General features: G+C 48.5%; 1 long non-coding RNA gene across 1 annotated transcript; it reads right to left on the bottom strand.

The window, feature by feature from the left end:
* Positions 1-7,094: 7,094 nt before the first annotated feature.
* LOC138821968 (uncharacterized) lies at positions 7,095-13,677 on the bottom strand. The gene is made up of 3 exons (XR_011370277.1): positions 13,431-13,677; positions 7,404-7,606; positions 7,095-7,282 (listed from the first exon to the last, which is right to left on the bottom strand). It is a non-coding gene; the product is annotated as an uncharacterized lncRNA (long non-coding RNA).
* Positions 13,678-14,382: the final 705 nt, after the last annotated feature.

The following is a 14,382-nucleotide window of genomic DNA, read 5'->3' as shown; positions in this document are numbered from 1 at the left end:
AAGTATAGCAATAATGTCAAAAATAAGTTAAGTGAGGAACAGAAGTTGTGAAACGTGAATCATTGTTCTGTGCATGCCGAGACTCTATATTCATGGTAAACTTTTCATTAAAAAAAAAAATCTCTTGGGGCTGGGAAGGTGGCTCAGTGGTAGAGCGCTTGCCTTGCATGCATGAGGCCCTGGGTTTGATTCCTCAGCACCACATAAGCAAAAAGAAAAAAGCCGGAAGTGGCGCTGTGGCTCAAGTAGTAGAGCACTAGCCTTGAGCTGAAGAGCTGAGGGACATCGCCCAGGCCCAGAGTTCAGGCCCCATGACCCGATCCCACCCCCCCACCCCCCCCAAAAAAAAGCTCTTTGGTGCAGTTTGGGGCTGATAACACTAAATTAGATTTGGTGGAACAAAGCAGTTCTGGATTGGGCCACCTGAGCAATTCTGTCTGGCTCCAGCCTCCCTTTTGGGCCAGGGAAGAATTATGCAAAGTAGTTTCTAGAGAGACTTTCACAGGGGCCAATGAGAGCAAAGCCATTCTGTGTGCATACTGTTCCCTCTGCCCGAAGTCTCTTCCCTTCCCCCCTCCAGTACCTCCTCATTCTCCTTATACGTCAAATGCATTCTTTGTTTCTCAAGCTCAATGTCATTCCTCTGGGAGTTTGCTTGGGACCCCTTTCTCAGGATAGTTCTGGATATAGCAATAAAAGTTATTATCAAGAGTGTTATTACAATCTTTTTTACTTTTCTTCTTCTTCTTTTTTTATGTTGGTTGTGGGGCTTGAACTTATGGCCTTGTTTCTGTCCCTGAGCTTTTATGCTCAAGGCTAGTACTCTACAACTTTGAGCCACAGCACCACTTCTGGTTTTCTGATCATTAATTGGAGGTAAGAGTTTCATGGACTTTCCTGTCCAGGCTGGCTTTGAACTATGATTCTCAGATCTTAGCCTTCTGAGTAACTAGGATCACAGATGTGAGCCACCAGTGCCTGGCCTACAATTTTTAATTATGTATGCAACATTCACAGTGGTTTTTCCCTTTCTCTCCCTTTCATTCCTGTGTCATGAGTTGAATGGCTTGGCTTTGCCCTTACTTTTTTACAAGTTGACATATTTGTTACTGTCTCAAGGCTGTGACAGAATGCCTGACCTAGGCAACTTAAAAGGAAGAACACAGCCAGGTGCCAGGGGCTCATGTCTGTATTCCTAGTTACTTAGGAGGCTGAGATCTAAGGATTGTGGATTGAAGCCAGGCTGTGCAGGAAAATCCCTGAGACTCTTGTCTCCAATTAACCACCCCAAAAAGCTGGAAATGGGGCTGTGGTTCAATTGGTAGAGCACTAGCCTTGAACAAAAAAGCTCAGCGATGATGGGCACTAGTGGCTCCCACATGTAATCCTAGCTGCTTAGGAGGCTGAGCTCTGAGGATTGTAGTTCAAAGTCAGCCTAGGCAGGAAAGTCCATGAGACTCTTATCTCCAATAAACTACTCAGAAAAAGCTGGAAGTAGTGCTGTGGTTCAAGTGGGAGAGCGCTAGCTTTGAGCAAAGAAGCTTAGAGTCAGTGCCCAGCCCAGAATTCAAGCTCCAGGACTGTCAAAAACAACAACAACAACAACAACAACAACAAACTCAGGGACAGCACCCAGGCCCGGAGTTCAAATCTCAGGATTGGCACACACCAACAAAAGGTGGAATGATTCACTTGGGATCATAGATTCAGAGATGCCAGTCCATCTTAGTGGGGAGGGCATGGTAGGGTGGAGCAGTTCAGATCATGGTGGACAGGAAGCAGAGACAAGAAATACAGGAAAGAGCCAGCTTTCTGGCCCTGACCGTGTGCATCTGCTAGCTGCAGAGCCTATTCAGGAACCTCCCTCCTCTTCTATAGCCAGATACTTGAATCTTCCATGTGGATAGTGTTAATGCCTATCTTGTTCGCAAGCCATGAGCTATCATCATTTCCATCATACACGGTGTCCTGAGCCAGGAGAGGAAACCCAAGTAGAACTTAACGTCATCCTGCTATCATCCCACATAGCAGATTAGAAGACCAAGTCTCACGTAGGTCTCAAGGCAGGCACAGTCTTTCCATCACTTCATTTGGGAGGCTCTTTCCCTTTGTCACGAGAACACTAGGAAAGGGCTATAAATGGCTGCACCATTTCCTGTGTGCATCCCTCCAACGGAGTCGGTAGCACATGGATTCAGACATCAGGCTTCCCGCAGATGCATTTGAGTTATTATCACCACTTTCCAGCTGACAAAAGATTATTTCTTACCCTTGTGTTTTACAGGTATAGCCATAAAAGTTATTGTCAAGAGCATTATTACAAATTTTAGCGGTGAATACAACAGGGATGCTAGATGGCGTATCGGCAATAAGATGTTCTCCTCATTACATTCAGGGACTTTTTATTTATTATCTCTGGGCTTTACAGTTATCATCACAATAAAATTCATACTCAACAGCGTGATTACCATTTCCAACAACTAATGGGATTATTTTTGTTTATTTGAGGGTTTGAGCCTTGGAATAAAATGTGATGCCACCAACAACACTGAAAAAGTTTGAAGTCCTTAAATATTACCAAGAAAGACTAGCATCATAGTAGAATCCTTCTAGGGTTGTCCTTGTCTCTCCTCTTCCAGCCACAGGAGCTTTTTGGTCCTCTTGTTTAAGGGAACATTAGAGCAGGCATTCATTACAGAAGCCCCCAGTGAACTGCCCTTGTGCCAGGCAGAAGTCAAGGAAAGTAAAGGAATCTGGCATAGTAGTTTGGTTGAGTTAATGCACGCTTTGGGACCATCTGATTCAAATACCAGTTTGGATCCCAGGTTTTGGGTGGTAATTTACCCAGCTCCTCAAAGTTTCTGTTTCTCCTTCTTCCAAAAAAAATGGGAAACGGTCTGAACATGACACGTTGGGGTGGGGATTAGGAGTGACTGTCATTGCAATTAGAATGGAAAAAAGGCTGGTGCAGGGTAGATGCTCGGGGCAGGGTAGGAGTTGTGTGTTAGTGGTGGTTGATGCCATGGTCACAACTCAGCGTTTTTCCTGCTTGTCTGAGATGTGCTATGAAGTGTTCCTTAGGAGACCTATGTGGCCCAGCTGGGAGGGGCCTGGGAGGGCATGCTGCAGGAGATGACCCCTGAGTTGAGTCTCAACGGATGGGCAGAATCAATACCCATACCGACAAAGGGTCAGGGCTTTCCATGCATGGAGACTAGCAGATGCAAAGGCAAGGAAGCCAGGAAGAGGGCAGTGGGCAGGGGTCAGAGACAGCGGAGACAATAGAGGTTCTCATGGGCTAAGGCCATTCTGTGACTTTGAACCACTTCCTAAATTCCCTTCTTCTCCACGTGTGAAAATCCATTAATAATAATACACAGAGTTTGGAGAAAACCTGCAGGCTGTCTTTGGATGAAAGAGAGCATTATCATATTAAGTAATTACATGCATTAAAATAAATTAATTTAAAAAGTGGCTTAATGAGATTAGTGCATTTGTTGTTTAATTACCCATCGCCACTATTGATAATAATAATGGATTCTGCTCTGATGACAGGTAACAAGTCTGTCCGTGAGCAGTGGAATTTAAAATGCAAAGGGACTGTAGAATCAGGAATGGTGAAGGACTTTGTTATCTCCCTAGCCTTGTGCAAAAATCCAATGGTAAGAAAGGCCAGAATGTGGCCTGCTGGCCTCATTCCTGCTTGCAAATGTGGCTTGTCCTCTTCTCTCCCTCAGGTGACTGCTCAGAGTGTCTCTTCCTGCCCTGGTAAGAGTGAATGGGGACCTTACCTTAATGGGTCTCAGTGATCCTGAAGTTAGGTCATGTTGCTACCTAGAGCTGTGTTTCCCTGCAAAGCAGAGCCCAGATCACAGGCTAAAAGTGTACACTAATCATCACCCAGCCTTGCTCTTCCCTGCAGTGAATTCATACACCCAATCTTTCAAGATCAGATGCTGCCAAATGCCTGGTGGTTCCTGAATCTACTTCACTGTCTCCACCAATGCCGGATATTCCAGATCTATGGCAGCATGCTGGTCTTATCTTCTCTGATTTGACCCCATTCCATCTTCATTCATTTGGGTCACATTCCCCAATAATATGTCCATACAATAAACCTTCAGGGAATCCAGGATGAGGCATGGGGTACTGGAAGAGGACTTAGCAACCCTTAGAGTGGTCTGCAGAGGACAGCTGACCTTTGATCGCAAAAGGATGGATCTTTTCTCCTTTCCTCCTGTCCTGTCCCCCAGGATGCTGCTTCCTGCCATGGGAAAAGGGCAAACTTGTCTATTTCGCCTCACAAATCTGATTAGCCTCCTGTCTTCTGAGCCTCTGCTCCTTTTCAATGCTATCCAAGCAATTCTCGCCTCTTTACCTCATCAACTCTGAAGCATCCTGTCTCAGCTTCCAGGAACCATTCTAGCAGACCTGGCATGTGTTGAATGATCTGGATTTACCTGACTGTCTCCATTCTGGGTCTCAGGGTCCTACTAATTTCTTTGTGGTCCATGATGATCAGAGGAAACTACATTGGGGGGCATTCAGTTTCCTTTGTGGTTCTTCTGCGCTGACAATTAGATCCCAGACATCACTTTCAGCACATTCTGCCAGGCAGCTTAGCGAGCAGCCATGAAGATGTCTTAAATATCCCACAGGTGCAGTATAGCTGCACCCGAACCACTGTGAACGCAGTTGGCTCATCTGAGCCTGTCATTTGTGGTCTTCAAGCAGCTAGGAGAAGCAGCCTCCTGCACTGTTTTTATAATTACCATGATCATAGACAAGCCCAAGGCCACAGTCACTCCTGACTCAGAATTCTGCTGTCCATTTTTACCTTATCCTGGTCAACTATAGATGAAGGTCTGAGTAATTGTGTGGTTTTGCTGCTGAATTCTAGAGGTTGTTTGTAGTTCTGTAACGTTAGCTATCAGGACTGCTTTCAGGTCTCTTCTGGTACTGAGTCTTTTTAGTCTGGGTTTATGTGTGAGGAATTCATTTGGGCATGTGGTGTCAGAAAGGTGGAGTGAGGGCCAGGGAGAATAAACACAGGGAGATGGGCAGCCAATTCAATTTATCTTACTGGTAAGAGTTTGACTACCACCGAAGAAAAATAGTCATTCAATCCCCAGCTACCTTATAATTGTTTTTTTCTTTCTTTCTTTCTGTCAGTCATGAGGCTTGAACTCTGGGCCTGGGTGCTGTCCCTGAGCTTTTGCACTCATGGTTAGTGCTCTACCACTTTGAACCACAGCACCACTTTTGGTTTTCTAGTGGTTAATTGGAGATAAGAGTTTCACAGACTTTCCTGCCCGGGTTGGTTTTGAACCACAATCCTCAGATCTCAGCCTCCTGAGTAGCTAGGACTATAGGCACGAACCGCTGGTGCCTGGTCTAACTTTTTTTTTTTTTAAAGCCGTGGTCTCAAGGAAAGAAGAGGGGGGTAGCTGCTCACAAACTCTTGTCCCCCATTGGTCAAGAACTGTCTTGCATTTCAAGACCCTGAATACGTTCCCCTAGGTACCGGGGATGGGGAGTGAGAAGTGGGGGCTCTATCAGGTGGCATGTTCGGAGTCTAGCACTAGCCTGCACAATCCTGCTTTTGTGCCGTGGCTACAATGAGGGACGAGGCTGATAAGATTTGAAAGGATGTCCACAACGTAAGTGCTTTGCCAAGCACCTGGTATACAACAAGAGCACTATTTAAAAGACAGTTATGATTTTGTATCCCAGTTACTAGCATTCAATAAATAATGGATGAATGGAAGGAAAGAACAAGAGGCTGGCCTTTAGTAAGTGGGTCTCATGAATATTTAAATGACTTCGCTCACATGCTAATAGGATGCAAGGGCGGCACCTCTGAGTAGTCTCTGGCCACAACCTACAAACAACATTGCTGGACCCACAGGACTTTAAGCTGTCTTTTTTTTTTTTAAAGAAAAGATTTTAGCCTACGGCCTCTGAACACTTGACAGTGATGGGGCCATCAAAGCAGGAGGACAGTGCCCAGAGGAGGACACCTGAATGAACCCAGATGACTTGAGGCAGTAGAACTGATTGGTTATGTCCGTGCACTCCGAGCCTTCATTGCCTAGGGTTGAATCTCAACTCTGTTCTTCATTATAATGTGGCAGAGACATGCTTTCCCTGATATCTCCTGCTAAGTTTCACTGGGGACTCTGGGCATTAGATCTAAAGCACAGAAGGCCATGAAAGATGGAGAGAGGAAAGGTAGCCTGGGGAGGGGCTTTGGGAACCGGGGAACGATGTGGTGGCGTATTTCCTGGGGGATGTACTTTGAGACCCCCATGCCCAAGGAAAATGTGCTTCCAGAATGAAGGGAAAATGAAAGTCTTTCTCAGATGAGGGACGAAGGTGGTGTGCCACCGAAGAATGGACAAAGGAAGTTCTTCAGTGTCAGTGGAGGCTCTGGGTGGAAGGGAAGATGACAAGCAGATCTTTGTGGATGAGGATGTTCTGGACATGGTATCAGAGTTAATGTCCCAGTTGTGATACTGTGCTATGACTTTGCAGAATGATACCATTGGGTGGGTGTGTGGGGCGGGGTGAGGATACATGGCATAAAGATTTTCTCTGCATTTCTTTTTACACTGCCTTCTATTTATCTCAAAATATAAGTGTAGTTTGTACACACATGGCTTCAGACAAGCCAGTGATTGTTCTCAGCCTCAGGTTTCCAATTTGTGAAATGGAGACAGTCAAAGGGTCCCCCAAAGTAAAATGGAAATGCCACACAGTGTCATCAGAGTGAGTGGGACAAGAAAATTGCAGAACAGCACCTGATATTCGACGACTGCTGTGGTAAACAATTAGCCAAGTCAGCAAAGAACCATGTGTACATGTAACACATCAAGCCCTTGACCTAGGTTTTCTCACCTGATCCTTCCAACATCCCCAGGAGCCAGCTCCTCCCAGGAAGGTCATCCTACAGGTAAGAAAACCAGAGCCGAGTGAGCTGCCCAGGTGCTCACAAGAGGCACATACAGGATTTGAACCCAGGTTGTTTGCCCTTTCACCCCAGTGGCAGAACCACATTATCCAGATATTGGTTCTTCCACCAAGAAAAAACTGTCTTTATGTCTCTATCACTTCTCTATTTGGAGTAATGATTACACGTGTTTTTAGAGTTGGCCTTTGGCCTGGAGAAGCCATGTTCCATACTCTAGGCCTCTCCATCAGCCAGTTTGAAACCCAAGCAGGTGGTGTGGGCGGCAGCAGTTTGAAAGGAAGGTAAGACACGCAGGCAGGTTGAGTCTGGGACCTAGGATAAAGGAGGTGGAAAGAGGGAGAGTAGTTGGCCAAGGCTAGGAAGCCCTCCCCTCAGGAGATTGCTAGGGAGTGAACCCCAGAGGTCGAGTCAGGGTCCCCATTTCCCTATTTACCGATGCTGTCACTTGGGCAGGGGCCCAGATCTCTGCTCTCACGTCACCGAGCACACAATGCTCTGAAGAATAGTTGCCACCCAGCTGTACGTACATTGCACCTTTGCTTACACACAGTAGGCGCTTAATCAATGTTCTCTCCACTCGCCAGTCTCACTGGTGGCTCATCTGGGAAGACGATCTTTGCTTCAGGGCTCAAGAAACTACGGAAAACCAAAAGTTAGGGGATTACTTTGGTCCTTGAAGAAGGCCTCTTTGCATATGTCATGTTCAGAGTTTTGCACCTGGTTGGCCCCAAGCAGGCAGCCCAGTTGTCTGAAGGCATCAGGGGGACCCTAGATGTCCAGAAGGACCCCTTTCCCCAGGTTTCAGGGAAGAAGGCTTCCTTCAAGGACAAAGCTGAGGTTGAAGATGTTCTTGTGTGAGGATCTCTCTCTCTCTCTCTCTCTTTCTCTCTCTTTCTCTCTCTCTCTCTGTCTGTCATGGGGCTTGAATTCAGGGCCTGGGCTCTGTCCCTGAGCTCTTGTGCTCAAAGCTAGCACTCTACCACTTTGAGTTACAGCACCATGTCCAGTTTTCTTCTGGTAGTTAATTGAAGAGAGAAAGTCTCATGGACTTTTGCTGCCTTGGCTGGCTTTGAGCCCCGATCCTCAGGATCTCAGCCTCCCGAGTAGCTAGGATTATAGACGTGAGCCACTAAGCGCCTGGTCTATGTGAAGACCTCTGATAGAACAATGCCAGCTGTGCAGCCCACGAAGGAAGATTTTATACCAACAACTGTAGTAATAAAACTACAAGCACAAGGCAGACACTTAACATTAATAGCAGGACAGTTTATCAGCAGAGCACTCAGCGGGCCTTAACTAATTAAAACTGCTTCAAGGTAAGCAGTTATTGATTAGTGAGGAAAGATTAAAAGAGCTCCACATAGAGGTACTGACGTCCAGCCAGGCTGAACAATGAGTCAGTCGAAGAACACATCTCTTGGTGTTCAGATGGCTTTGTTCCCAGGGACTGGTGGCAATGCTCACTGGGTGCTGTAGGAGGCGGAATACTTGGAGGGCTTGGGTCCCCTAGTATGTATCTACTGCAGAAGGGAGACAGCTGTCCTTGCTCTCCTGGGTGGGTGTGTGGGGTAAGGAGACGTGCTGTCAATCACAGTAACATTTCCTACTATAAACAGAACACTTGCTATGTGCTGGAAGTATTTAGTTACACATCTCATTTCATAGGAACAACCGCTCTACCTGGGAAGTTCTATTGTCCCCGATTAAAGATTGAGATATGGAGGCTGGGAGAGATGAGGTCATTTCCCCCACGGCCTCTTCAGTCTCTTCGTTATTAGGGGAAGAGCCTTATCTCAGTATTCCCCTGATCCTTGGCTCAGAATACATCTCTATTTGGCTCTTAAAAAAAATCAACCTCGGGGCTAGGAAGGTTGCTCAGAGGTAGAGCACTTGCCTTGCATGCATAAGGCCCTGGGTTCGATTCCTCAGCACCACATAAGAAAAAAGAAAAAAGCCGGAAGTGGGGCTGTGGCTCGCGGTAGAGCGCTAGCCTTGAGCTGAAGAGCTGAGGGACAGCGCCCAGGCCCAGAGTTCAGGCCCCAGGACCGGACCCCCCCTCCCCCCCAAAATCAAACTCTTCCAGGCACTGGTGGCTCATGCCCATAATCCTTAGCTACCCAGGAGGCTGAGATCTGAGGATTGGATTTCAAAGCTAGCCAAGGCAGGAAAAGTCCATGAGACTTTTTTTTCTCCAGCTAAACTACTAGAAAACTGGAAGTGGAGCTGTGGCTCAAAGTGGTAGAATGCTAGCCTTGAGCAAAAGAGCTCAGGAACAGTGCCCAGTCCCTGAGTTCAAGCTCCACAACTGACAAAAGGAAAAACAAATTAGCCTCTGTCACATGTGTAATCCTTGTTATTCAGGAGGCTGAGGTCTGAGGACTGTGGTTCAAAGCCAGCCTAGGCAGGAAAGTCTGTGAAACAATGATCTCCAATTTACCAGCAAAAAGCCAAAAGTGGAGCTGTGGTTCAAATGGTAGAGTGCCAGCCCTGAGCGAAAAAGCCAAGTGAGAGAATGAGGCTCTGCTCTGCTCTGCTCTCTCTCTCTCTCTCTCTCTCTCTCTCTCTCTCTCTCTCTCTCTCTCTCTCACACACACACACACACACACACACAGAAATTAACTCTGGGTAAGCAAGTGTTCTCCTCTTACAGATGGGGAAACTGAGGCCCACAAGAAGGGCGCCACTTTTAAGTGGTGGGACCAGGGCACAAGTGTTTGACCCCAAGACCCCTTCTGTCTTTCTTCCTTGCTTGTGAGGAGGGCTGCACTGGAGAGATGGCTTCTACGTGGCGTGGTGGTGAGCATGTGCCCTCCTTTCCACCTATTAGCCCAGGGGGCGAGGGTCATAAATTCGATTCTCTTATCCTTCTGAGAGTGCGGGCTCTTCCCTGATCCATGTCCCCGCAAGGTGACTTCCAGTCCGCAAAGTTCTCTCGTGTTTTTTTCTCAGTGCTGCCCCAGGCAGGGTCCAACCCCCCAGGCAGACCTGCCATGGAGCTTGGAGACAAGACTCTTTTGCTTCCTGCCTCTCAGGAACAGGGTCCACCTCTTTGAGCTAGGATGACAGGCACAAGCCACAGAGTCCAGCTATTAATCAAGAAAGGCTCTGGGAGCTTCTTTTGTCTGAGCTGGCCTTGAACCTTGAGCCTTCTCATCTCAGCCTCCTAAGCAGGCTCATCAGTGTGAGCCGCTGGTGCCCGGACTTGGACTCCATTGCCACATGGTCTACCTTCCTTCTGTAGCCATGTATATCAGCATGTCTGTCTGCCCTTTGATCCTCACTCCTGGGACCTTGTCCTCTTGTGAGCCTCTTCCTTCCCGTTGGACTTGGCTATGTCATCAGTCAGGGATTGCAAAGATTCCATGACTAAAGACTTGAGCAAGTTACGGTGGAGGGAAGCATGGAGAGGAGGTGGTGAGGGAGCAGGGAGGGTGTGGGTGTGGGGGACGTCACTCCTGTGGGGCCTGACTGTCACCCAAATGCTGGCATTTACCACCAGCAGATGAGGGACAAGTAGCTCTGATGCCCAGTGCTGGTGGACTTGGGCTTGCGTCTGGCCATTGGCCTGAGATTCCCCTGGATGCTGATCTGGCTAGTCTTAGCCCACTGCCCTTCCCAGCATGCCACAGGACAGAACTCCTCACGGAGGCAAAAGGGACCTAATGTGCATAGGCTCTTGAGCGAAGGAAGAGGGGGCTCTCTCTTCCACATCTACCCATCCATGGATGTGAGGGGCAGAGGTCAAGAAGAGCTTTAAGAGTGAGAAGGGCTAGGGTGGTGTGTAACACCTTTTGAGTAAGAGGATCTTCCAAGAGGATTGTTCTTTCCAGGCACAGGTGGTTCACGCCTGTAATCCTCGTTAATCAAGAGGCTGAGATCTGAGGGCTGTGGGGCAGGAAAATCTGTGAGACTGTTTGACTAGAAATCAGAAGTGGAGGTGTGGCTCAAGTGCTAAAACTCCAGCCTTCAGTGCCAAAGCTAAGAGACAGCACTCAGGTCCTGAGTTCAAGCCCCAGTACGGGCACAAACAAAGTAATGAAAGAAAAAGGAGGATTATTCACAAGGCTGGACCACTCCCCCGAGGTCTGCTCTGCCGTGTTCACAGGGGAGTTCATCACCAGGGAGTAAGAGGCAGTGTGCACCTCACACACTCCTCCTCCTCTTCCTCCCCCTCCTCCTTAGTCCTCCCCTTTCCCCTTTCTCCTCTTCCCTCTCCTCCTGCTCTACCTCCTGCCTGACCTCTTTCTGCCTCAAGCAGAAGCTGTAGTACACACATGTCCTGGAGAGAGAGAGAGAGAGAGAGAGAGAGAGAGAGAGAGAGAGAGAGAGAGAGAGAGAGAGAGAGAGAGAGAGAGAGAGAGAGAGAGAGAGAGAGAGAGAGAGAGAGAGAGAGAGAGAGAGAGAGAGAGAGAGTGAGTGTAGATGCTGTGATCCCCAGCAAGCATCCAGACGCAGTTGCGTTCAGGGCTTCATGCTTTGGGTATCTGGCAAGGCCAGGGGTGGGTGCAGGATCTATCTGGGCCTGGCATGCCATCCCATCCACCTTCCTGGACCCAGGAGCGGTCCTGGGTGCTCTTCTTGGGCAGAGAGCTCAGATAGCGCCGTTTTGTAAGCAGGCGGCCTTCTGCAAGCCCTGCCCAGGCAGATGTTTGTATCCAGAGCCATAAAGTGGGACTAGGAAAGAATTTACAATCTCGGCTGTAAAGTGATATCAGTAATGAGGCCAATTCGTTGGGTTCAGATGGAGGTGAAGGAGGAGTTCAGAAGTTCAAGACCTCCTGGCGTTTCCTGCGTGGCTGATACCCTTCCTGCTTTGAGGCCTGCAGGTGTGCAGCCCCTGGCTTCTCCTACTCTGCAGCCTTTGTCTGAATTGATGAACCCCTGCAGTGGCTCCCCAAGATAGGGGAACGGTTTCTCAACTTCCATTCCATTCTGGATGCTTGAAGGGAAGGGGAAGAGGTTTAAGAAGCATGCCTGCCTTGGTGTTCTGACTCTTCACATGGCTGTGTGGCTTTGGGCAAATCCCTCTGCTTCTCTGGTCCTGTTTCTGCATCTGCTTATGGGGAACCTCACACTTTGTGTAGCTGAACTTAGTGCTGGGGCACCCCAGGCTCTAGTATCTCAAGCTCAAAGAATTGGAGTCAGGATCCAGCTTGGATATTTCCTAGCTCTGACCTCAGGGGGCTTACTTAACCTCTCTGAGTCCTATCTACCCCTGCAGATGGCAGATTTTGTGTGTGTGTGTGTAGGGGGGAGGGCTGTTCATTTGGTCTTCCTGCTCTCCCAGAGGAGAACAAGGCCTTTGCTTTCATTGATGCATCATTTATTGATGGGGAGAATGAGTCCAAAAGGGTTGGGTCAAGATCATGGGGGAAAAATGCTTCACCCAGCCAGGCACCTAGTTGGTGTGCAATAACTGGTAGCCATTTATACGACTCTTATCAATAGAGTCATGGGTTAGGGAGGTGATTTTTTAGGCTTTGTTCAAGTGAGCAAGGGCTCGGATAGAATCCCATCTCCAATAGTAGGGGTGGGATGGCCTGCAGGAAATGAATATCTTGTGGCTGGAGGCATTCAAGCATTTGTGTGTGGAGAGCTGAGGGGTCACTGCGTGGTAACAAGAACACTTTCCAGCTGGAAGAGAAATCGCTTGGCTGCGGCTCATTGGCTTCTTCAGCCAGAGAGGTTAATCCTAAGACTGAGTTTTCCTAACCCTGTGTAGGAAAATGCCGATGTGTGAGTCCCTAGCAAGGAATCTGGATCCAATAAGATAGGGAAGCAAGGAGGCTGAGCTCTGAGGATCACGGTTCGAAGCCAGCCCAGGCAGCAAAGTCCATGAGCTCTTCTCTCCAATAAACTACTCAGAAAAAGCCAGAAGTGGCTCTGTGGCACAAGTGGTACAGCGCCAAGGCCAAGTTCAAGCCCCAGGACCAAGGGGGGCAGGGGTGGGGTAGGGTGGGGGGGTGGGGGGGAGATTGGGAGGCAGCAGACACTGTTTTTTCTTAGAGATTCGCTACATCTTATCTGCAAATGCAAGTCTCTGAGCTGACCTGCTCATGGAAAATCACCCAAGAATGTGGTTTTAAAATAGAGCCTCTATTCAGGCACGACAGGGCAGTTGCGTGTTGAATAGAATATGTTCTAGAAACATCTATTAGCAAAGTTCCCACCTTTGATGTTTGTTCAAGTTGGTGACCCATTCAGACCCTTGTGAGAAGCTTCTGGAATGGCACCCTCTCAAATGCCCTGTCATTTCCAAAGGGTCGTGCATGTGTAACTGTGAAATCACCCCGGCCCTTGTGGCCAGCTGTTGGCTTCTGTGATGGGTGCTAAGTCACAGATGGAGGTGAGTGTGGGTCTGCCAGACATTCAGAAAATGGGCAGGAGGAAGGCTCCCTTGGGGCTTTTTGCACAGGGCACAACAGCAATTAAGGAATGACAGAGCCTGGGGAGGACTTACCTCTGGCTCCCATGTACAAAGCCGCCCAGGGTATACAGCACTGGTCTGGTTTGCTGCTGGCTCTTCAGGACGAGGATAGTGTCGGGCACATAGTAGGTGCGCAGTGCGAGCGGCTGAGCGAAGGAACATCTTGTTCTTGTTCCTGAGGGTCATATGGAAGTGGAAACTGAACTTTGCTTTAGGGTTGTAAATGTAATTTCAGAGATCCCATACTTGATAAGGAAACAACTTTGTCCTGCCTGGCTGGCGACATTGTGACAAATTCAAAGACAGCCCTAAGGATGGGTCCCAGGGATTTCCCAACCTTCCTCCCGGATGGGCCGGCCCTCCCTGCCTTCCCATCGGCCTTCCCTTCCTGCCTCAGGGACCTGGTGCATTCTGCCTCCGCTCTGGAAAGCCCGTCCTCCACATCTGTCTGTCAGTCAGTCTGCCTCTGTCTCTCTTTCTCTTTAGTTCTCGGGTCAGTTAGACATCTGCCTGACCTTCATGACATCTCCAGACCCCTCAGCATTTGCTCCCCTCTCCCCTTTCTTGAATTTCTTTGCCAGGACTCATTTTGCCACACTTCTGGGCTTTGAGGGGGGTTTCACCACCTCCTTGCCTGTAATAGCCTGGCTGTGAGGGTCTAGCAGCGAGGCAAGATACTATCATTAAAGAGAAACAGATGAAGCATGTGTGGGCCCACCTACCCTTATTCCTTACAACATAAAGAGCACCCACTTGTCTCCACCTAAAATTGGCAGTGGAAGAAAGCATGGCTGAATGCAGGAATGGTAACTTCAGGTGGCTGGAACTAGACAGTGCGGGCTCAGAAGGCAGGTGTGGCTGGAGACTGAGGTCTGCAGGAGATGAGGTTGTAGGTGAGGCCTGCGGGAGCCGAGGATGGAGAGGTGAGGATGGAGTCGGATGGTGGGACAAGGCTCACCAGAGACTGGGCCTCTGGCCTTTTTCC

Source organism: Dipodomys merriami, unplaced genomic scaffold, assembly GCF_024711535.1.
Source record: "Dipodomys merriami isolate MVZ:Mamm:240054 unplaced genomic scaffold, mDipMer1.0.p SCAF_97, whole genome shotgun sequence".
NCBI lineage: Eukaryota > Metazoa > Chordata > Mammalia > Rodentia > Heteromyidae > Dipodomys > Dipodomys merriami.
Note: the sequence above shows the minus strand (reverse complement) of the source record. Positions and strands in the feature narration are given on the sequence as shown.